This window comes from Artemia franciscana, chromosome 2, assembly GCF_032884065.1.
Source record: "Artemia franciscana chromosome 2, ASM3288406v1, whole genome shotgun sequence".
Lineage (NCBI taxonomy): Eukaryota > Metazoa > Arthropoda > Branchiopoda > Anostraca > Artemiidae > Artemia > Artemia franciscana.
This window is the reverse complement of record NC_088864.1, coordinates 49,624,749-49,647,547: the sequence shown is the minus strand read 5'-3', so window position 1 is coordinate 49,647,547 and position 22,799 is coordinate 49,624,749. Positions and strand designations below refer to the sequence as shown.

Genomic DNA, 22,799 nt, shown 5'->3' with positions numbered 1-22,799 from the left:
CGGCCTTTGTGATTCAGGGATCATTCTTAAGGAATTGGGACAAAATTTTAGCTTTAATGTAAAGAGCGAGGTATCAACGAGGGGTGAGCCCCCTCATATACGCAATAAAAACATACGAATATAGAAGTTCGCTACGTAATTTAATTCGTAAGTTACGTATATTCTTTACTTATGAAAACGTTCGTAAAAAATTATAAGTTATAGTTGCCTTTTTAAGTAATCAAAAAACCGGAGGGCAACTAGGCCTCCTCCCTCGCTCCTTTTTTCTCAAATCTTCCGAAAAAGCCGAAAAACTATGAAAAAGCCATTTAGCCCAAACAAATTAATATGCAAATTTCGTTTTAATTATTTATGTGCGGAGAGCCGAGATCAAAACATGCATTAATTCAAAAACGTCCAGAAATTAAAAAAAAAACAAGTTTTTTAAATGAAAGTATGGAGCGACACTAAAACTTAGGCCTAGGCCTAAAGTAAACAGAAATTACTCCGTATATGAAAGGGGCTTTTCCTCCTCAACGCCCCGCTCTTTACGCTAAAGTTTTTTACTGTTTTAAAAATAGTCAAGAGAAAGAGTCAAACTTTAGCATAAAGAGCGGGGCGTTGAGGAGGAGAAGCCCCTTTAATATACGGAGTAATTTCTGTTCGTTTTAAGTTTTAATGTCGCTCCTTACTTTCATTTAAAAAAAATTATTTGTTTTTTTTTGTTTAATAATGAACGAGTACCAAATATTTCATTAAAATGTACCTGCATCGTAGTTTATTTCACGAAAGAACCTAACTTCACTTATTGAGTGTGTTCTTAATAATACACAAGTACCAAAAAGGCATTAAGTAATAAATTCAGTTTCATCCTAGTTAAATTATGTTGTAAACTGAAAATATTCATCACTGTCTGGGCAAATACGTAGCACTAATTGCAAATCTTAACTTTATTTCAAAACTGAATATTTTAGTGTCCGATTTTGTTCCTTTAATAATCGTATTTTCTATATGATAAATCGAAAATAGCAATCTACAGATCAAGGGGGTGTAGCTCAGATGGTAGAGCGCTCGCTTAGCATGCGAGAGGTACGGGGATCGATGCCCCGCACCTCCATTAATTTTATATTTCTTGTTCCAAAATATCTGTAACAGAAACTTGCATTTCATAAGAGCAAAGTTTTAAAACATACATAGCGTCAAAAAAAAAACAGTTTCTCCATTGAATTTATTAAATTATTCTCCATATTAAAATTTATAACCAGCAAACATAAATTTGCATAATTGTTCAAACTTAAAAAAAAGAAATTACTATGAGAAGCGATGCTCTAACGTTGCCTGTTATAAAGTGTCATAAGCCTCTGTGTATTATTTGTTATTATTAATAAGAAAATTCAAAAAGAAGTTTTTCAAAAAAAAAGGGAAGACCCATATTAAACTTAATACCAGCAGACAGCAGAAATAACTTTCTAAGATAATGTAGACTTCTACGATCAGAAATTACTCTTAAAGAATAAATAACATACAAAACAATGCACTGTCTAAGCAAAGAGAGATGTGGGCACAATGCATTATTTTGCATTGTTTTGCTGACCAAGGCACTTCCTATAGAAGAAACTGTCGCAGAAACCTCGGAGATCGCTCATTTGATTGAAAATCAAAAGTTCTAGTGCCCTTTTTAAGAGTCAAGAGTGATCGGAGGACAACTAGCCCCCCCCCCCCCCCCACTCCACACCCTCTTTCCCCAATTGAATCCTATAGAAATTTTGGTATAGCCATTCTATTCAAAAATAGTCCAAAGATCATACAACAAGGCCTTCAGGGTTGACACAACCCCCCAGAGCCTGGGGGCAACGGTTGTAAGTTATGGCCTGGGGCATATAATGTTTTTATGTCAGAGATGGTTGTATAAACTGTAGAGGAGGCCTCATTTGATTGGAAATTGAAAGTTCTAGTTCTCTTTTAAGAGTCAAAAGTGATAGGAGGGATACTAGTCGCCCCAAACACCCTCGTTTCCTCAAACGCATCTTGTTCAAAATAGTCTAAAGAACATATAAGATTACAGAAAGAAATTCAGCGGAAATAAATTCCCATAATAATTAAAACTCCAAATGACCAGAATTCATAAGCAGCGCAATAGCGCTGCCAAAGTTAAGTGCAGTGTGAGCACAATGTTTTTTTTTAGACCAGGGCACTTCGTATAGAAGCAGTTGTCACAGAAAATTTGAAAGGGACTCATTCTATTGATTACTGAAAGGGCTAGTGCCCTTTTTAGTAGTAAAAAATCACTGAGGGCAACCAGCCCCCCCCCCCCCTACCACACACATTATTTCAAATTTTGAGATAGGCCTTTTGTTCAGCGTAGTCAAAGGTCCGGAAATTATGCTTTGAGGATGACACCCCCTCCCAAAAGCCCTCTGGGCAAAAGTTGTAAGCTATACCCTGGGGCATATAACGTTTTTTATAGAAAGGGTGGTCATATTAATTTCAGAAGAGGCTAATTGGACTAGTAATCAGAAATTCCAGTGTCTTTTTCAAGAGTCTAAGAGATCGGAGGGCAGTTATCCCCTACCCCGCTTTTTGGGGGGTTTAGACCAGGGAACTTCGTAAAAGGATCCGACGAATATGGAATTTTGGAGTCCAATACCGATATATCGGTATCGAACAGATACGATACCGATATAATTTGCCGATAAAATCCCCTCCGAAAAAATCTTATCTAAAGTTTAAATCCCCCATTCTCTGCCCATATTCATACTCACATGTTTGCCCCTGGTATATTACACACCAAAAAACAGCCTTAATAATTCTTTTTGGATTCCAAAAATTATGCCATTTACAAAGAATTGTTTGATTTTCATTCCCTTTTTTTGATCAGCAGCTTCTGAACACCAAAAAGAAATGGCGGTCATTCATAGAAGTGACAAATAAGAAAAAAAAATAATCAAAGAAGCGGGTTCAGTTACATAAACACAAATCCGTGAAATCTGATTGACAAAAATGTAAGATATTTATTGAAATCGATTATCCAAATTCAAATTTAAATAGCGGGACTTCCAAATTTAATCATTCACATATTAATGTGGAAACTACACTTTACATTCACACGACATGGTCTCTTACTAACAAATGCATGCTAGGCACACTAGATACAGGGGTGCAGTTATAATGTTTTGAGTTTGGAGGACGGATTTAAAAAATGTGTCGACAAAATTGTCCAGTAAGCCGACAGATAAGCTAAATTTCCAAGGTACTGGTGCGTGGCGGCGACACCTTGGAACCTCGCCCTCCTCACCTCACAAAACCCTCTCTTATCCTTGGCTGCGCCCCTGACTGGGTATCATTGTTTTAACTGATTGAATCTTGGATCTTTCACCCACGCTAGTGAACATTCATTAAATAGAAACCGTATGATTTATTGTATTCTTATTAGTTGTTTTGGTAGAAGATGTACGTTCTTGAAGTCACCATACATTTAGAACATTGCTATTGAGAACTATTGACAACAAATATACTTTGACTTATCTCTGCTGCTCTCTCCACCATTATCAGACTTAGCTGGTGGCTCCACCACCAATGATTGAACAAGCAAAATTACTGAGGAAATCTGGTGCCATCTTCTGGACAAGTTGAGCATATAAAAATACATTATATACCGGCTGATAACCGATATTTCTTTTTCGATATCTGATAATGACACCGACCCTCATATCGGCCTGATAATATCGGTCGGCCGATATATGGTTCGGGCCCTACTTCGTACAGAAAGAGTTGTCATAGAAACTTCGACAAGAGCTCATTGGATTGGAAATTGCAACTTCTAGTGCCCTTTTTAAGAGTTAAAACAGATTGGAAGGTAGCCAGTCCTGCCCCCCCCTAAGCCCATCAATCCCAAAATGCATCCAATCAAAATTCTAGAGATAGTCATTTTGTTCAGCGTAGTTGAAAAGACCAGTAATTATGTCTTTAGGAACGTCAACCCCCCAGAGCTCTCAGGGCAATGGCTGTAATTTGGGCAATTCGTCCATTGTTTGCGTAGAGTTTATGTTATTCAGAAAGGCAGGGCCAGATAAAGGGCGATTGGAACGATTGGCCCAATCGGGCCTCGCGTTTGAAAGGGTCCCGCGCTGCCATCAAAGTAAATATATGTTTTTTAATTGCGAAATATTCTGAACGATCGAGTAAGCGTTGCTTCTGGAGAGAGATCATTTTCCAGTCTAAAACAAAAAAAAAAATATCTGATATCAACAATGAATCAGGAAAAATTAAATAGTTTAACAATTATGTCGATTGAAAGAGAGGACGCAAGAAAATTAGGTTTTCAAACAGTTTTAGAAGAAATTATAAAACAAAAGTTAGAAGCACGTAGATTTATCTATTCATATTCGGTGATGTAAATCTCAAAAGGCATTTCAGCAGTTTCATAATATCTAGAGGACAAAAATGTGAATAACCGTAAGCTCAAGAAAAATGAAAATGAAGAAGAAAGAAATATGTGATCAGAAGATATAACAGCAGCGGGAATCAGAACGTTTCAAAAATGAAAGTGAAGAACACAGAATTGTAGGGTTAGGAGAAACGCAAAAGTGAGTGTCAAAACGCGTCAAAAACGACAGTGAAGAACAAAGAATTCTGCTGCTGGAAGAGAAGCGACATCTAGAATCAAAATGAGTCGAAAATAAAAGTGAAGAAGAAAGAAATATTACGTTAGGAGAACACCGACAACGTGTGGCAAAAAACGTAACTACGCAAAGGTTCCGTAAACTACGCAGGTGTTAGTTAAAAGTAATTAGGGCCCTTCAACGTTGTATGTATTCACTGTAGACTCCTCCATTTTCCCGCAGGAAAAGTAGCCAATAAAGGTGATTTATTTGAGTATAGCTACCTGCTTGGTCAAGTTGTGTAGCTACCTCCACAATTTCCGAATGAATTGATTTGGCCTGTTATAAGACATCAATTCTCTCTGAAGAGTTCCACAAACAAATACGATACGAGCTCTGCCGTGCAAAAAGTGGGGTAGCAAAGTAGCGACGCTACTTGGCAGTTTTCGAACTTCTTGGCAGATTTTGTCTGAAAATACCATTTTTACATTTAAAAATACTTTTTGCTCAACGAAAAGCTGTTAAAACACAAGTTGTGCTGCTAAAATGTCTGCAGCTTTTGGAATTCTGCAACTGGCAGCTTTGGAACTTTTTCCATACCAGCTTGAACTCATGTTTTGCTTTGGCTTCGTTCAACGTATGCGATGATCAAACCATCAGTAATCATAATGTTTCTAACTTCAAAGTAGCTGGACCACTTTATCACAAAATCAGTTGTGGCTCATCCATCATAGAACCCTGAAGGTGATTTTGAACAAAATTCATACAGTCAAATGAACTTTTAGCCCAGCGTTAAGGAGGGTAAACGCCGGCCCCCACTTTTTATATCACGGTGAAGCTGCTAAGGAGCTCGCGCATCCTTTAGATCACGGGATCTCTCTGGATCCCGTGATATTTAAAAGCCTGCCGCGTAGCCGTTGGTCTATCGGTACTATATATATATATATATATATATATATATATATATATATATATATATATATATATATATATATATATATATATATATATATATATATATATTGATCTATACCCTAAATTTCAATTTCACCTGAAAATTCAACTTATAAACAGGGCTCCGTAGGAAAACTTCCAAACTTCCATTCGGGCCCCGCACTTAGTCAATCCGTTCCTGCAAAAAGGTGGACATTTTTTACGCTTTACACTGCTACCACCACTACAACTCTTATTACAACACTATTACAAGACTACTACCACTGCTACTACTACTACTACTACTAAATTACTTCAATAAACTACTTCAATTGCAACTACTTGTAAGGCTCTTGTATCAATTATATCAAGATAAAAAGGCTTCAAAAGGACATATCAGCATAGCAGTATTTTTGGAACGGCTTACCGTATCAGGATCAAAACTCCTGGGGTGTCATTAGTGGAATATTCAACTGACCAAAAGGCAACACATAGATGCTACTGCTGTTATTATTGCTGCTACTACAACTAATACAACATTACTACTGCTACTACTCCTCCTACTACACCACTGCTACCCTGATACTATTACTATTAAGGCTAAGTGTATGAAAGTGAAAATTTAAGAGAATATTGAGAGAAATTTGAACTAAATCAAAACACACTATGTGCACGCAGATTGTCAAAAGGGCGCATTTCAAGAATAGATTTGGGTATTAATTTGGAACTTTCAGAGAATGCTTAAAGGGGAAGATCCATTGACCAAAGGCAATATGTGCATGATACTACTATTACCACAGCTACATTTTCTATTACTACTACTGCTACATTTGCTACTACTAATACTACAACTACTACTGTTGCTTTTAAGGCTAAGAGCGTTAAGAAGAAAATTTTAGATAGTATATAAATATAAAGGTTATCAAAAGGCAATGTCATAGCAGCGGTTAACAGTATTAAGTTGAAACTTCCATAACTGGATGAGAGACATGTTCAACTGACCAAAAGGCAATACGTTAATATTACTGCTATTAACACTAGGATTAGTACAACTAATACTACAACTGTGACTACTATTACAAGTATGCCTAAGGGTCTGAAGATCAAAGCTTCAAGAAACATTGAGAGGGAAAGGTAAATTGAATCACATCACGCCATCTGTATGTAGGTTGTCGAAAGAACATATCAGCAATATCTTAGTAACAGTTTTGCATGTGAAGTTAGAACCAAGATAGGTGCATCCTAATGCTACTGCATCTACTGATACTATTACCATTACTGCTGCTACTATTAATTATTATTGCTATTACTGCTACTATTATTTCTACTACTACCACTAGTAGTGCGACTGCGATTACTACTGATACTACTACTACTGCTACTAAAGCTAAGTGTGTTAAGGCGAACAATTTGAGGAATATTGAAACTGTATTGATCAAAATCGAAAGTCATGTGGTGGCGCAGTGGATTTGACCTTAGCTTGGTAATACGGGACCCAGAGATCGAATCACGCTGCAGGAATGCACTGCAGGGCCGACGCAGGGACCTTAGTAGTCAAGAAGCGTCGTTAATTCTTAAATAAAATAAAATTGAACAACGCTTGAGACTTTTTTTTGACTTGACTTGTTCTATTTGCAACAGTAGCAAGGCTACTAGAGGCAATGCTCCGGCCTTAGCTATAGTAGCCTCACGTTTCAAAAGAGACTAAGCCCCAGCTACCTCCCCCACATCCCACACATTCGGCCAATTGAACAACGCTTGTCCTGTGGTGGCGCAGTGGATTTGACCTTAGCTTGGTAATACGGGACCCAGAGATCTAATCACACTGCAAGAATGCACTGCAGGGCCGACGCAGGGACCTTAGTAGTCAAGAAGCGTCGTTAATTCTTAAATAATAATAATAATCAAAATCGAAACACAATATGCCTATGCATGATGTCAATAGGACGTGTCAGCAATGTTTCGGGAACGGTTTTTGGTATTAAGGTAAAACTTTCAGCGTGTGTAGAAGAGTGTTGAAGAAAACCGAAGATGCTATATGCGTACTGCGACTGCTACACTGCTGCTGCTACAACAACTATTGCTACTACGCAAGCTAAGGGTATTAAAGTGAAGCTTTCAATGAATATTTAGACGGATGTTGAACTAAATCAAAACGAACTATGAGCTTGAAGATTGTCAAAAAGGTGATGCAGCAATACCTGAAGAACCGCTTACATTATTAATTTAGACTTTTCAGGGTAAGTTGTGGCGGACTTCAAACTAGCCAGAAGGCACTATGTGTACACTATTAATTCTACTACAATGATTACTACTGCTAAAGACGCTAAGGCTAATAAGGTGAAAGTTTTAGGGAACGTTTAAGGGAACTTTCAATTAAACGAAAAGACTATTTTGCAGGTTTTCAGAAGGGCATAAAAGCAATATTATAGGAATAGATATATCTATGCCTCCCCTATCATAGACAGCGATATCACTGAAACTCTTAAGGAACTAGTTCGACTAGAAATTAAAAGTTCTAGCTCCCTTTTTAAGAGTCAAAAGTGATTCGAAGGCAAGCAGCCCCTCCTCAACACATTAATTTTCCAAAGACATCCAGTCAAAATTTTGAGATAGCCAGTTTAATCAGCATAGTTGAACAGTCCAGTAACTACCTCTCTAGGGATATTGGGTTTTTCAACCCACACCCTTATGCAATTTCCTTATTATGCTTTAAAACGAAATCTTGCCTTAAAACTAAATCAAAAGGCACTGTATGTATGCTGGTTGCCAATGAAACATCTCAGCAGTATCCTATGAACGAGTGAGGCCATTAGGTTGGAACTTTCAAGGCTAGTACTATTACTGCTTCTGCTCTTATAATATGACCTAATCAAAAGAGTGTAACTGTATCCGGGTTGTCAAAGAGCATAGATGGAATTTTTGGGGAATGGTATAGGTTTTAAAAGATCTAAAGCCAAACTGGCCAGTCACAACAAATAAAAAGAGTGAAATCTCACGAAAATAAAAAGATACTATTTCTTGACATTTTGTTAATCAAAAGAGATAACCATTTGCTTTGCTTTTTAAATTTTCACTCTTGCCACCCGACTTCAGTAAAAAAAAGGAGTTGTGATTTTATTCGTTGACAGGGTTTCTAGAATTGGTTCCCAGGAATATCGTTATTCAGAATTATTCTACTTAAAAGAAATTTTATTTTGAAATGGTTATCCGATTAAATTCGTAAACGAAATAATAGAAAATATACACATAAAACATAATACATTAAATCCAGTTTCACCGTCTTCCGAATTGAATTTGACAAAAAGTTGTATTTCTTTACCGTATGTACCTTCACCTGCTTCAGGTGAAAAACTTAAACGGATTTTACTCAAACATAATATTGATACATCCTTTCAGTCAATTAAATCATTAAGCAATTTTCTCAATTCTGGGATAAATTTGACTCGTGGTAATTTGGGTAGTGGTGTGGATAGTATTACTTGTTTGCGTGGAAAGTTTTACATTCACCGAACTCACCAACAGTTTGTTGAACGATTTATTGAGCATCGAAACTCAATAGATAAAGCTCTAAAACTTAGCAAGCTTCCTGAAACTTTGGTTTCGGCTCTAGCAGAACATATTCTATCATCCTCATTATTACGAACAATTCGACGATGCCACGGCCATTTCTCACAATAAGGAGTTTACACAGTGGGCTAGGGAGGCAATTGAAAAAAAAATAATATTCTCTTGCTAACATTTCAATAAATAGAGATGCAATTAATTTAAATATTGAGCCAATATATACAATTCTCCTTAAAATTGAACCAATACATAATGGGAGTAACAAAGTTTTTACAAAATCATATTTGAGTTTTACAGAAAAAAAAAAAAACAACAAACAAACAAATGACTGTAGATTGTCAGTTTAATTGACATATACTGAATTTCTTCCTTAAGGTTTCCAAAATTGTTCAGTTATGAAAATAAGAAAGGTGAAAACATTTCGAACGTATTTCGTTTTCAGTAAAGCGCAAATTGTGTTCTGGTCTTGAGAAGGCATACGGGTTATAAACCCTATTCACGTTAATTTTTGCTCATTTTGAGTTTGACTCGGTTATTTATTGTAATTTCTGTTCGTTTCGAGTTTCATTTATTTATTGGTAGTGATTTGTGGTAGTTTTACGCTTGGAAGATTATTTGACTTTATTTTTGCTCACTCTTGGCTTAATGAAGCTCTTTACTTTTATTTGAAAAACTTGTCTTCTGGAAAAACTTTTCCAAATTAATTTCTGTTCGTTTTTTATTGACATTGTCTTTTTAATGGAAAAAATTATATTGTATATTTTCAGTTTGTTTTTTTTTTTTTTATAAGGATCCATAGTATGGGTTGCTATTTGTATGTTGGAGAAACTTTTCAAGAATTTTTAATCCTGAGACAAAGAGTATTTTGATTTTATAGCTTCTGAAGTTAACCTGAAAAATAAAACTTAATATCATTCCCAAAAGATTCTATCAATGCTCGTTGACAACCTGGACACACTTACACTCTTTTTATTTATTTAAATTGTAAGAACAAAATTAGTAATAGTAGTATCCCCAAAAGTTTCAACATAATACCCCCAGTCGTTCTCGATATATTGCTGAGGTGTCTTATTGGCAACCATAAACACATAGCCTTTTGATTTATTTTAAAGGAACATTTAGTTCTGAAGCAGAATGAACCAATTGCATAATTATGAGGGGTTGAAATGCCTAATATCCCTAAAGACATAGTTGCTGGACCGTTTTACTATGCTGAACAAAATGGCTGTCTAAAAATTTTGACTGGATACGTTTGAAAAATGAATGGGCTTGTGAAAAGGGCTGCTTGCCCTCCAATCTCTTGTTTGAAAAGGGTACCAGAAACCCATGCTGTAATTGGAGTGCAAGGGGGAGGACTTCCCCCTTCATATATCAAGTAAAAATATTTTAAACGAGTAAAAACAAAGTGGAAACATTTTAAATGTATTTTGTTTTCAGTAAAGTGCAAATTATGTCGGGTCTTGAGAAGGCATGGGGGTTGAAGTCCTATTCATGTTAATTTTTACTCGTTTTGAGTTTCCTCGGTTATTTATCGTATGATTTAAATAAAAAAAATAAGTTTAAATATTATAAATTTTTTTAACTTTAACAAATATATATCAATATATGTATACTAAACAGACAATCCACAGCCATGTTTTCCAGTAAAGCGCAAATTCTGTTATGGTTTTGAGATGGTAAGGGGGTTGTCAAAGACATAATTTCCAGACCTTTCAACTAAGCTGAACAAAATGGCTATCTAAAATTTTTGATTAGAATAGTGTTTTGGAATTGGTGGGCGTGGAGAAGGGCTTGTTGCCCTCCAAGTAATTTTTACTAATAAAAAGGGCACTAGCCCTTTCAATTTCCAATCGAATGAGCCTTTTTCGAAGCTTCTACGACAACAAATGGTCCTCTCAAAATTTCTATCGGATGCATTTCGAGAAAATAGAGGTTTGGGGGAGGAGCTATCTACCCTTCGATCACTCTGAATCTTGAAAAGGGCACTTGAACTAATGATCACCAATCCAACGAGCCTTTTCTGAAGTTTACACAGCCACCCTTTCTATATATACCTTATTTTGCCCCCAGGGCATAAATTAAAACCCTTTTCCTCAGAACTGTGGGGGGGGTCATCATCGAATACATAATTTACGCTCCTTTCAATTACGATGAAGAAAATCGTTATCTCAAAATTTTGATTGGATGTCTTTGGGGAAATGGTGGGAATGGGAGAGGGGTTAGTAACCCTCCAATCACTTTCGACTATTAAAAGGGACACTGACCCTTTCAATTTCTAATTGAATGAGATATTTTCGAAGTTTCAACGACAACAAATGGCCATCTCAAAATTTCCATCAGATGTATTCCGGGAAAATACGAGGTTTGTTGGGGGAGGGGGTGGTATCCACCCTCCTATTACACTATATCTTGTATATTATATATCTATATATTAATATATCTTATATATATATTACTCTTCTTTATATATCTTATATGCCCCAAGGGCGTAACTTACAACCCTTGTCCTGAGGGATTTGGGGGGGGGGGCTTCGTCCTCAAAGACATATTTCTGGACCTTTCAATTACGTTGAATAATATGGCTATCTCAAAATGTTTATTGCATCTGTTGGGGGAAATGGTGGGGCTGGGAGGGGGTTATTGCCCTCCAACATCTTTCGACAATTAAAAATGGCACTGGTTATTTTAATTTCCAATCGAATGAGCTGTTTTCGAAGTTTCTTCGACAACAAATGGCCATCTAAAAATTTCGATCAGATGCATTTTGGGAAAATACGAAGTGGGGGGGGCATCTACCCGCTGATAAATTTGAATCTTAAAAAGGGGCACTAGAACTTCTGATTACCAATCCAATGAGCCCCCTCCGAAGTTTATACGATCACCCTTTCTAAATATACCTTATATGCCCCAAGGGCATAACTTACAACCCTGGCCCTAAGAGCTGTGGGGAGGGTTGTCATTCTCAAAGACATAATTTCCTGACTTTTCAACTACGTTGAACAAAATGATTATCTCAAAATTTTGATTGGATGTATTTGGGGAAATGGTGGGCGTGGGAGGGGAGTTAGTTGTCCTCCAATCACTTTTGATTATTAAAAAGGACACTAGCCCTTTCAATTTCCAATCGAATAAGTGCTTTTCGAAGTTTCTAAGACAATAAATGGCCTTCTCAAAATTTTTATCAGAAGCATTACGGGAAAATATGAGGTGTGTGTGGTGGGGGGGGGGTATTCACCCTTCAATCTCTCTGAATCTTAAAACCGGCACTAGAACTTCTGATTACCAATCCAGTGAGCCCCCTCCAAAGTTTATACGATCACCTATTCCATATATACCTTATATACCCCCGTGGCATAACTTACAGCCCTTGCCCTAAGGGCTGTAGGGGGAGGTTCTCATCCTCAAACATATAATTTCTGGACCTTTCAACTACGTCTAACAAAATGTATATCTCAAAATTTTCATTGGATGTGTTTGGGGAAACGCGTGGGAAGGAATAGTTGCCTTGCGATCACTTTCGACTATTAAAAAGAGCACTATCCCTTTCCATTTCCAATCAAATGAGCTCTTTTCGAGGTTTCTACGACAACAAATGGCCATCTCAAAATTTCTATCAGATGCGTTTCGGGTAAATACCAGGTGTGGGCAGCGGAGTATCCACCTTCCGATCACTCTGAATCTTAAAAAGATCACTAGAACATTTGATGTCCAGTCAAATGAGTTCATTCCGGAGTTTTTACGATCACTCTTTCTATATATACCTGATATGCCCTCAGGGCATAACTTATAACCCCTGCCCTGTGGGTTGCTTGGGGGGATATCATCCTCAAAGACATAATTTCCGGATCTTTCAATTACGTTTAACAAAATGGCTATTTCAAAATTTTTATAGGATATGTTTGGGGAAATGGCGGGCGTCGGAGAGGCGTTAGTTGCCCTCCAATCATTTTTGACTATTAAAAAGGGCACTAGCTCTTTCAGTTTTCCGTTGATAGAGCTCTATTCGAAGTTTCTACAACAACGAATGGCCATCTCAAAATTTCCATCTGATGTATTCCGGGAAAATACGAGGTTTGTTTGGGGGAGGGGTATCCACCCTCCGATTACTCTATATCTTAAAAATGGCACTAGAACTTCTGATTACCACTCCAATGTGTCCCCTCCAAAGTCTAAACGGTCACCCTTTCTTTATATATCTTAAATGCCCCAAGGGCGTAACTTAGAACCCTTGCCCTGAGGGCTTTGAGGGGGGGGGAGGTTCTTCCTCAAAGACATAGTTTCCTGACCTTTCAATTATGTTGAATAAAATGACTATCTCAAAATGTTTGTTGCATCTGTTGGGGGAAATGGTGGGGGTGGGAGGGAGGTTAGTTGCCCTCCAACAACTTTCGACAATTAAAAATGGCACTGGTTCTTTTAATTTCCAATCGAATGAGCTGTTTTCGGAGTTTCTTTGACAACAAATAGCCATCTCAAAATTTCGATCAGATGCATTTTGGGAAAATACGAGGTGTGTGTATGGGGGGGGAGTTATCCACCCTCCGATCACTCTAAAACTCAAAAAAGACACTAAAACTTCCGATTAGCAATCCAATGAGTTCCCCTACGAAGTTTATACGATCACCCTTTCTATATAAACCTTAAATGCCCCCAGGGAATAACGTATAACCTTTGCCCTGACAGCTGTGGGGGGTTGGTCATTCTTAAAGATATAATTTCCAGATTTTTCAACTACGTGGACATCTCAAAACTTTGATTGAATGTGTCTGGATAAATAGTGGGTGTGGGAGGGTGGTTAGTTACCCTCCAATCACTTTAAAATATTAAAAAGGGCACTAGCCCTTTCAATTTCCAGTCAAATGAGCACTTATCGAAGTTTCTACGACAACTCCTTCGATACGAAGTGCCCTTGTCTAAACAAAAATAATAAATAAATTAATTATACATTGTGTCCACATCCCTCTTTACTTGGCACCGCTATTGCGCTGCGTATGGTTTCTGTTCGTTTTAAGTTTCATTTGAACAGGTTTGAAAGCATTATGTAAATTTATGTTTGCTAGTCTTGAGTTTTAATATTTCCCTTTACTTTTCTTTGGGAAACTCCTTCTTTTTAGACATTTTTGAGCTACTTATGTTTCAGACACTTAAATATTGTATTGGTTCTATAACTTTATATTATTGTAAAATGCAAGTTTCTTTCGCTGACATTTGGATTAACAAATACAAAATTGGAGGTGCGGGGCATCGATCCCCGTACCTCTCGCATGCTAAGCGAGCGCTCTACCATCTGAGCTACACCCCCTCAAATGAAAGCCTGCTAAATTCTAATTATGATATAGAAAATAAAATTTTAGAAGAACGAAGAAAATCGAATGGTAAAACCTTCACTTTTCAAATAAATTTAGGAATTGTGAACATCAAGGGATTGAGGTAAATTTACAGTTTACGACATAAACTTAATTTACATTTAGCTAGGATGAAAGTGAATAAATCATTAGATATGACGTCTTTTTTATGCTCTTTCCTAATTCAGCAGTCGCTACTGAGCAGGAGCGAATCTCCAGCATTATTATGGGGGGTGGATAGGTCCAAGGGCATGGGATGTTTAACTCTTCTACACATAATTTTTGCCCCCCCCCCAAACGGCACCCCTGCTTCTCGGGAAAAATGCATTTTGAGCCTTTGAGGGGCTCAAAACAGTCCATGGCAACAGGGGCATAATTTGCTATGGGGCAGGGGGGAGGCAATTTGCCCTGCCTGATTCCAGTTTGCCCCCCCCCCGGTAAAAAATTTAGTTTCTTCCAAAATCTTATGAAAACTAAGATAAACATGCATAATTCAATCATCAACAGAAACAAACCAGTTTTTTAGTACACATTTACCTTTATAGTACTATAAGTTACCTTTATATAGTACTATAAAGTACCTTTATGGTACTTTTCAAGTACTGAAGAATACCTTTATGGTACCAAATGGCTTATTGTTTTTAGTTTTTACTGTCATTTTCACTTGATTTGGAAAATTGGCTCCAACTTTGGACACACCCCCCCAAAGATTTCGACAAAATTACACCCATTTATTGTAACCAAAAGTTTAAGAGCATGTTTCTAAAAAAAACTGGCTAGTGAGAAAAAATTACCAATTGTAGCTGATTACAATATAAGCGTAGAGTTCAAGGAGTACATAAGGAAACATGTTAAGAAAACAATTCTCAATTCAAAATATGCAGAATAATCCTAGTTAACACATTTTGCTGGGGGAGAGCTTTTATCTTCACTTCTTACACTGTTGTACAATTTTTTTAACAAAATTCTGAAAAATAAACATGAATTCAACCGTATTTTTCCAGTTTCAAATAATCTATACTATATGTAATTGAGCCTCATCAGTGCCATCTATTTTTTTACAAGAAAATATTGATAGACCAATACTGATAAATTAGATTAAGTTAGGTTAGATTAGTTAGATGGGGACTGGGCGTTTATTTATACACGATTATCAAGACTTACATAATAGACACAAATATTTAAAATGTAATAGAAAAACTGAAAATACAAGGAAAATAGTGAAGATAAAGGTTCTCCCCTGCAAAATATGTTAACTAGGATTATGAAGCAAAATTTTTTTTTTTCTTAATATATTTCCTAATGTACTTCCTGAACCCTAGGCTTATACCCTGATTACTATTACTACTACTACTTATAACTCCGTAGAGAACCAAGCTGCCTGAGGCCAACATAGCCATGCATGCTCCTCCTCCCTCTCAATATATTCAAAACCTCCCTCTTTACACCCTTCCAGGAAGCTTCTATATCCCTTATATCTTTCCTTCCGACATCCTCCCACCCCAAGCAAGGACAACCTGCTTTTGTTTAGCCCTAGACAGTTGGCTGAAAAGGACATTCTTGGGTAATATGTCATCTTTCATCTGCAGAACAAGTCCTAGTCTTCTCGACCTTTCTCTCGTTACAGCCCTAAAAAGTGGGATTTAACCGAACTTTTTGTACAACTTAATGTTTGAGACACAGTCAGTCAGTTAAGGTATTCAAAAATAATCCACTGGGAATTACTATTAAGACTAAGAAAAATAATAATCACCATTCCTGAATCAGCAACAAATGGCAATTTTTTCTCTATAGTCAGTTATTTTAAGAAGATGTTTTTTAAACTTTTGCTTACTATGGACTGTTTTACTTTTTGGTGCCCCATAGGGCCTGAAATAAATTTTCCCCAAAGCAATAATTGAACTATGAAAGAGCATAAAAAACGCATCAAGGATGGTATATACTGGGACATGGTACATAGCAGGTCAAGCTGCCTTTCCGGGATCTAACATTCTCTAAAAAAAAAAATCTGTAGAGGCCATCTAGCATAGTTATCTTAATGTTTGACCATCCAGAACACTTATTTTGGTATGTTCCAATTTTGTTTTGCGTAGACCTACATCAAAGTTTAAGCAATAGCCCCCCTCCCCCCTTTCAAAAGAAATATTTTGCCGTTAGATTTTCTGTGTTTATTATTTTTAATGGTATAGCAGAATTTAGTGATTGTAATGCTAAACAAAAGCCAAATCATCTGGTTATATTCTGTAGCCATTTCGTGGAAAAATATTGAGGAAAAACAAAATTACTCTTGATTTTGTAGATGGGTGTCACCTCGCATACAATGAGACTGGGAAAATGGTACACACCAGGACATGTACCAGATGACAAAATCCAGAGTTTTTTTTTAGAAGTAATTTTCCGCTAAAGAGTTAAAGTGCATCCAGACTGTCAAACAGCACACAAAACGGCACAGATTACAACTAAATATGGAAGGTTCCATATTTAGATTAAATATTATATTCAAGACTAGTGAAGAAGTTCGTCTGCACAAATGCCTCATAGAAGCAAGAAAGAAGTGTCATGGTTTGACAAGGAAAAGCACTTGAAGTTCTTCTCAAACTTTAAGTTTGCCCTGGTAAAGCTTCCTTTGAGCAGAAGTGACATAAAAAACAGTGAGAAAACTTCTATGACCACAGTTCATGTTCCTCCTACGTGTGTTTGGGAAGATGGATGAGAAGATAGTTGCCAAGATGGCATCCTCAGAGAGAGATGTCCTTGTGACTAAAATGGGGATTGTTTCGGGAAGCAGTCAGTATTTACCAAATTGATTTGTATTCCCAAGAAATATTTCAGCCTCACATGCTAATCGGTGCTCCAGCCAACGCTGAAGGCTGAGTCTTGCAATCAGGTTGGATCAACATAGATTTTTTTATATATATATATATATATATATATATATATATATATATATATATATATATATATATATATATATATATATATATATATATATATATATATATATATATATATATATATATATATATATATATATATATATATATATATATATATATATATATATATATATATATATATATATATATATATATCCATATCCATATCCATATCAGATATAACTGTCACAATTTTAGAAAATTTTGAGTTAGAAAATTTAAAGAAAGAAAAGAAGAATAATAGACTACGTAAACAGGAGGATTTCTGGATCCATACTCTTGGTACAGATTATCCTTTTAGGCTAAATGATCGTGTAGAAAAATATGGTGACATGTCTCAGGTTGTTGTTAAATGTATTGATGGTTTTATGGACCATCCTTCTTTTACTTGTCCTACTAAACGTAAAAAACGATCGAGAGGACATAGGAAAAATAACAGAAAAAATGAATTAGATTTACATATGCTTTCTATAGATCTATGCCAGCTATTTGAATCTAGGGGTATGATTTCTGTAATAAAATATCTAAATAGTTTATCCAAGAGGAATTTAATCAAACTTTTCTGGATTGTTAAGAATAATACAGCTCTTGAATATAATTTTAAAGTAATATGCGATACAAATTGCATTCTAACTAAAACGAAATTTATTTCAAAAAAGAAAAAGTTTGATAGGATTGGTAATAAGGATAACAGATTATATTTACCTATTAATTTTACTTGTAAGCAGATTGAATATATTAATTTAGCGGAAATTGTATATCAGCGGGATGTGAAACAGGCCCTTCCTAGTAATTTGAATTATAATGATAGTCCAGTTTTAACTTATAAATTTTCAAAAACTATTGGGCAAATTATTTTTAATTATAATTTAATACTTAAAAGATTAGATGGTGATATAAATTGGAAACCGGTGTGTAACTGTAAGCAACTTGGCCCATTTGTAAATCCCACTTACAAACATGTTATAACAGGGGACTTGTCAATAATAAAGCAAGATGATCTTCAAATTATAATGAATAAAGGGGCTAATTTCCGTCTTTCTCATCATCTGAAACCATTGCGTGTTCTTGATGGCTTGGAAAATGATTTTGATTTATTTATTGATAGGTGGTGTAAGAAAGAGAATAAAAATAAAGAGAGTTTTCAAAGTTGGAAGAATTTAATTATTAGTAGAATACGAAATAAAATGTATTCTAACTTAAAAAATAGTAACACTAATTCATTATTTTATAATGCTATGATTAAACAAGCAATTGCTAATCTACAGAATGAATTTGTAATTGTGCCGGTGGATAAAGCTAATAATAATTTTGCCATAATTTGTCAGAAGCTGTATTGTGATATTTTAAAAAGGGAGTTATGCGCAACTAATGTTTACGAAAAGGTAAATTTAGAGGATGAGAATTTAATTGAAAAGACTGAAGAAATACTTTTTAAAAATTTTAATATTAAAATAAATGACAATGATAAAAAGTTCCCTTTCCTATATTGGACAGTAAAATTTCATAAGAATCCCCCTAAACCACGCTTTATTGCTGAAGCAGCTAAATGTCCAACCCGCATTGCTGCTACTGACCTCTCTTTAATTTTAAAGGAAATTATAAATAAACTTAAAACTTATTGTTCTGGTATTAAAAAATTTTCGAATTTTAATCCATATTGGACTGTTAATAATTCACTGCAGGTGATAGATTCTTTAACAATGGTCTCAGCTAAAAGAATTGAGTCTTTCGATTTTGAGACAATGTATACTAATTTATCACTTAATGTAGTGTTAGATAGTTTAAAAACGGTTATCAAGAAATCTTTCCTCTTATCTAGTAAAAGGTTCTTAAAAATAGACACTTATAATAAAAAAGCTATATGGACAAATTGCTTTAAGACTACAGTTAACTTGAGATGTTACAGCTTTGATATGATTTTTGAGTTATTAGAATTTGTTTTATACAATACTTATACAAGATTTGGTGGTGATCTGTACAAGCAAATCGTGGGAATTTCCATGGGGGGGGATGCCAGCCCATTTATAGCTGACTTGTTTTTAAGTCAACTAGAATATAAATATATGATGGATAAGAATAATCCAAGTAATTTAAAACATGTTTTGTCAAATAATAAAAGATATTTAGATGATATTTTGTTCTTAAATTGTAAAAATTTCATTGATATTTCTAAAAATATATATCCATCAGAGCTTACTCTTGAACCTAGTCATGGCGCTGGTCTTGAAGATCATTTCTTAGATTTAAATATTAATATTTCTGATAATAATAAATTAAGTTTTAAAATGTATAATAAAACGGATGATTTTGATTTTGAAGTGACTAGTTTCCCATTCCCTGAAAGTAATATACACTCAAATATCACATATTCGGCATTTTTCTCACAGTTACTTCGTTACGCAAGGATTTGTAGTAATTATATTGATTTTAAAAATAGATGTAAAATCTTAAGCCAAAAATTGATATTAAGAGGTTTTTCTGCAAATAAATTAACTTGGCAATTTAAAAAATTTAGTTTTCATTATAACGAACTTTTAAATAAATACCAAAAAAATTATCTGGAAGTACTTAAGGAAATTTTCGGCTAATTTCGGAAGTTTGCAAAAAGTTGATGCAGCGCCATCTATTTTGAATTGTGTTTCTAATAGAGCGGATTTTTCAAAAATAGCCACATGGTAATAGTTTTTTGCAAAGAGTTAATATTTGTGATTTGGTAAAATTTATCACATTTAGTTTACCTATTGCTGCTAAAAAGAGGAATATATTAACAGGATAAGCTTGTTTTGGTGTTACTTGGTTGTTCTACATTTGCTGTTTTTTTTCATAGGCATGTATTTTGGGGGTGATACCTGACACGGGGATGCCATGGATATTCTGTGGTAGGCACAACACTTGACTGGGTAGAGACTTTAAAGTGCCGAAACCCTATAGGCAAGTGTATTCTCCTGATGAGCCCTTGTGTTGGGTTGTTGCCTCTGAATTATTTGTATTGACGACATGACTGCCTGTCCATGGATTATTCTTTATGGTTGATTGTGTATGGTTATGCTGTTTGACCCATGTGGTTGTATGGATGAGTAGGGATAAGGCCTCATTCAAGTGCTGGTCTATATTAATCACTAATTTAGAAAACAGTTTTCCCTTTCTCCTTCTATCTCCTTTTTTTTTTTTTTTTTTTAATGTGTTTGTGCTGTTGCATTGATGATTTCTCTTTTAGTTATATATATATATATATATATATATATATATATATATATATATATATATATATATATATAAATAAGTTGTCTGTGTGTGGATCTGTGGATGGATCAGATGACGTCATGTTTCGGCTGACGTCATGAAATTAGTTGCCATCATTTTTGTTATGACGATGCTTAGTATATTGTAAAACACATTAATTTGGTTAATAATATACCATTTAAAACACCAAAATGAACATGCTGGAGTAGTCACTCGGTGAGAGAGGGTGTCAGAACGGAGAATGAAGGTCCCAGGTTCAAATCCTGGTTAGGCTAAAAAAGTTAAAAAACTAAAAACTAAAAAAAAAACTGAAAAAACTAAAAAAAGGCAAAAACTACAAAAAAAACTAAAAACTAATAAAAAAATAATAAAGCCGAAAAACTAAAAAAACTAAAGAAACTAAAAAAAGGAAAAAACTTAAAAAACTAAAAACTAAAAAAAAACTAAAAAAAGGAAAAATGAAAAAAAAATTTCATCTAAAAAACTAAAAAAACTAAAAAAGATAAAAACTAAAAGAACTAAAAAAGAAAAAAAAGTAAAAAAAGGAAAAAAACTGAAAAATAAAGCAGAAAAGGAAAACTAAAAAAATATAAATAAAAAAAAGGCAAAAAAAACTAAAAAGAAAAAAGAAAAAACCTAAAAAAAGATCAAAACCAATAAAAAAAAACTAAAAGGAAAAAAAGGGAAAAAATTAAAAATTTATTAATGAATACCGGGATGACGACCGGGACACAGGGAATATAAATGACACAACTACAACGGGGACGCCGGGGGCACAGGGGGATATAAATGACGACCGGGACACCGGGACACAAGGAATATAAATGACGCCCGGGACGCTCAAAGAGAAATCACAGACTGGGACACCGGGACACAAATGACGACCGGGACACAGGGAATATAAATGACGACCGGGACACAGGGACATAACTACAAAGGGGACGCCGGGGTGCACAGGGGGATATATAAATGACGATGGCGACTCAGGGAATGGTCGTTTAGCAATCACCATCAACAAAGCTCAAGGGCAATCATTAGAATCATGAGGTATAGATCTGAATACGGATTGTTTTCCCATGGACCATTATATGTTGCATGTTCAAGAGTCAGTAAACCTGACAATCTATTTATATGCACAGACAATGGGACAGCAAAGAATGTTGTATATTCGCAAGTTTTACGTAGTTAAAAACATATATATATATATATATATATATATATATATATATATATATATATATATATATATATATATATATATATATATATATATATATATATATATATATATATATATATATATATATATATATATATATATATATATATATATATATATATATATATATATATATATACATATATATATATATATATATATATATATATATATATATATATATATATATATATATATATATATATATATCTATATTCATAGGTGGGACATAGGGACACAACTACAATGGCGCGTAACTAATATGGCGCGTAACGACTTACGCGCGCGGGGGGGCTTGGGGGGGGGGGCGCGAAGCGCCCCCACCATATATATATATATATATATATATATATATATATATATATATATATATATATATATATATATATATATATATATATATATATATATATATATATATATATATATATATTTATATATATATATGTATATATATATATATATATATATATATATATATATATATATATATATATATATATATATATATATATATATATATATAAATAAGTTGTCTGTGTGTGTGAGTGTAAAGTGACGTCATGTTTGTCGACTGACGAAATTAAAGACCGGGACAGAAATGACGACCGGGACACCGGGATATAGGGAATATAAATGACGACCGGGACACTCAAAGAGAAAGCGACCGGGACACAAGGAATGTTCGACTAGCAATCACCATCAACAAAGCACCGGGACACAGGGAATATAAATGACGACCAGGACACTCAAAGAGAAATTACGGACCGGGACACCATAACAAAAATGACGACCGGGACACAGGGAATATAAATGACGACCGCGACACTCAAAGAGAAATTACATACTGGGACACCGGGACACAAATGACGACCGGGACACAGGGAAACAACAACAACGAGGACGCCGGGGGCAAAGGGGGATATATAAATGACGACGGGGACACAGGGAATGTTCGATTAGCAATCACCAT

General features: G+C 35.0%; 1 protein-coding gene and 2 non-coding genes across 3 annotated transcripts in view; 1 reads left to right on the top strand and 2 right to left on the bottom strand.

Moving 5' to 3' along the window:
- Window positions 1-22,799, bottom strand: part of LOC136043178 (nucleoporin Nup43-like) — an 83,367-nt gene that overhangs the window by 49,026 nt on the left and 11,542 nt on the right. The window lies entirely within an intron of this gene.
- Window positions 1,024-1,096, top strand: Trnaa-agc (transfer RNA alanine (anticodon AGC)). The gene has a single exon. It is a non-coding gene; the product is annotated as a tRNA-Ala (tRNA).
- Trnaa-agc (transfer RNA alanine (anticodon AGC)) lies at window positions 14,310-14,382 on the bottom strand. Its single transcript has one exon. It is a non-coding gene; the product is annotated as a tRNA-Ala (tRNA).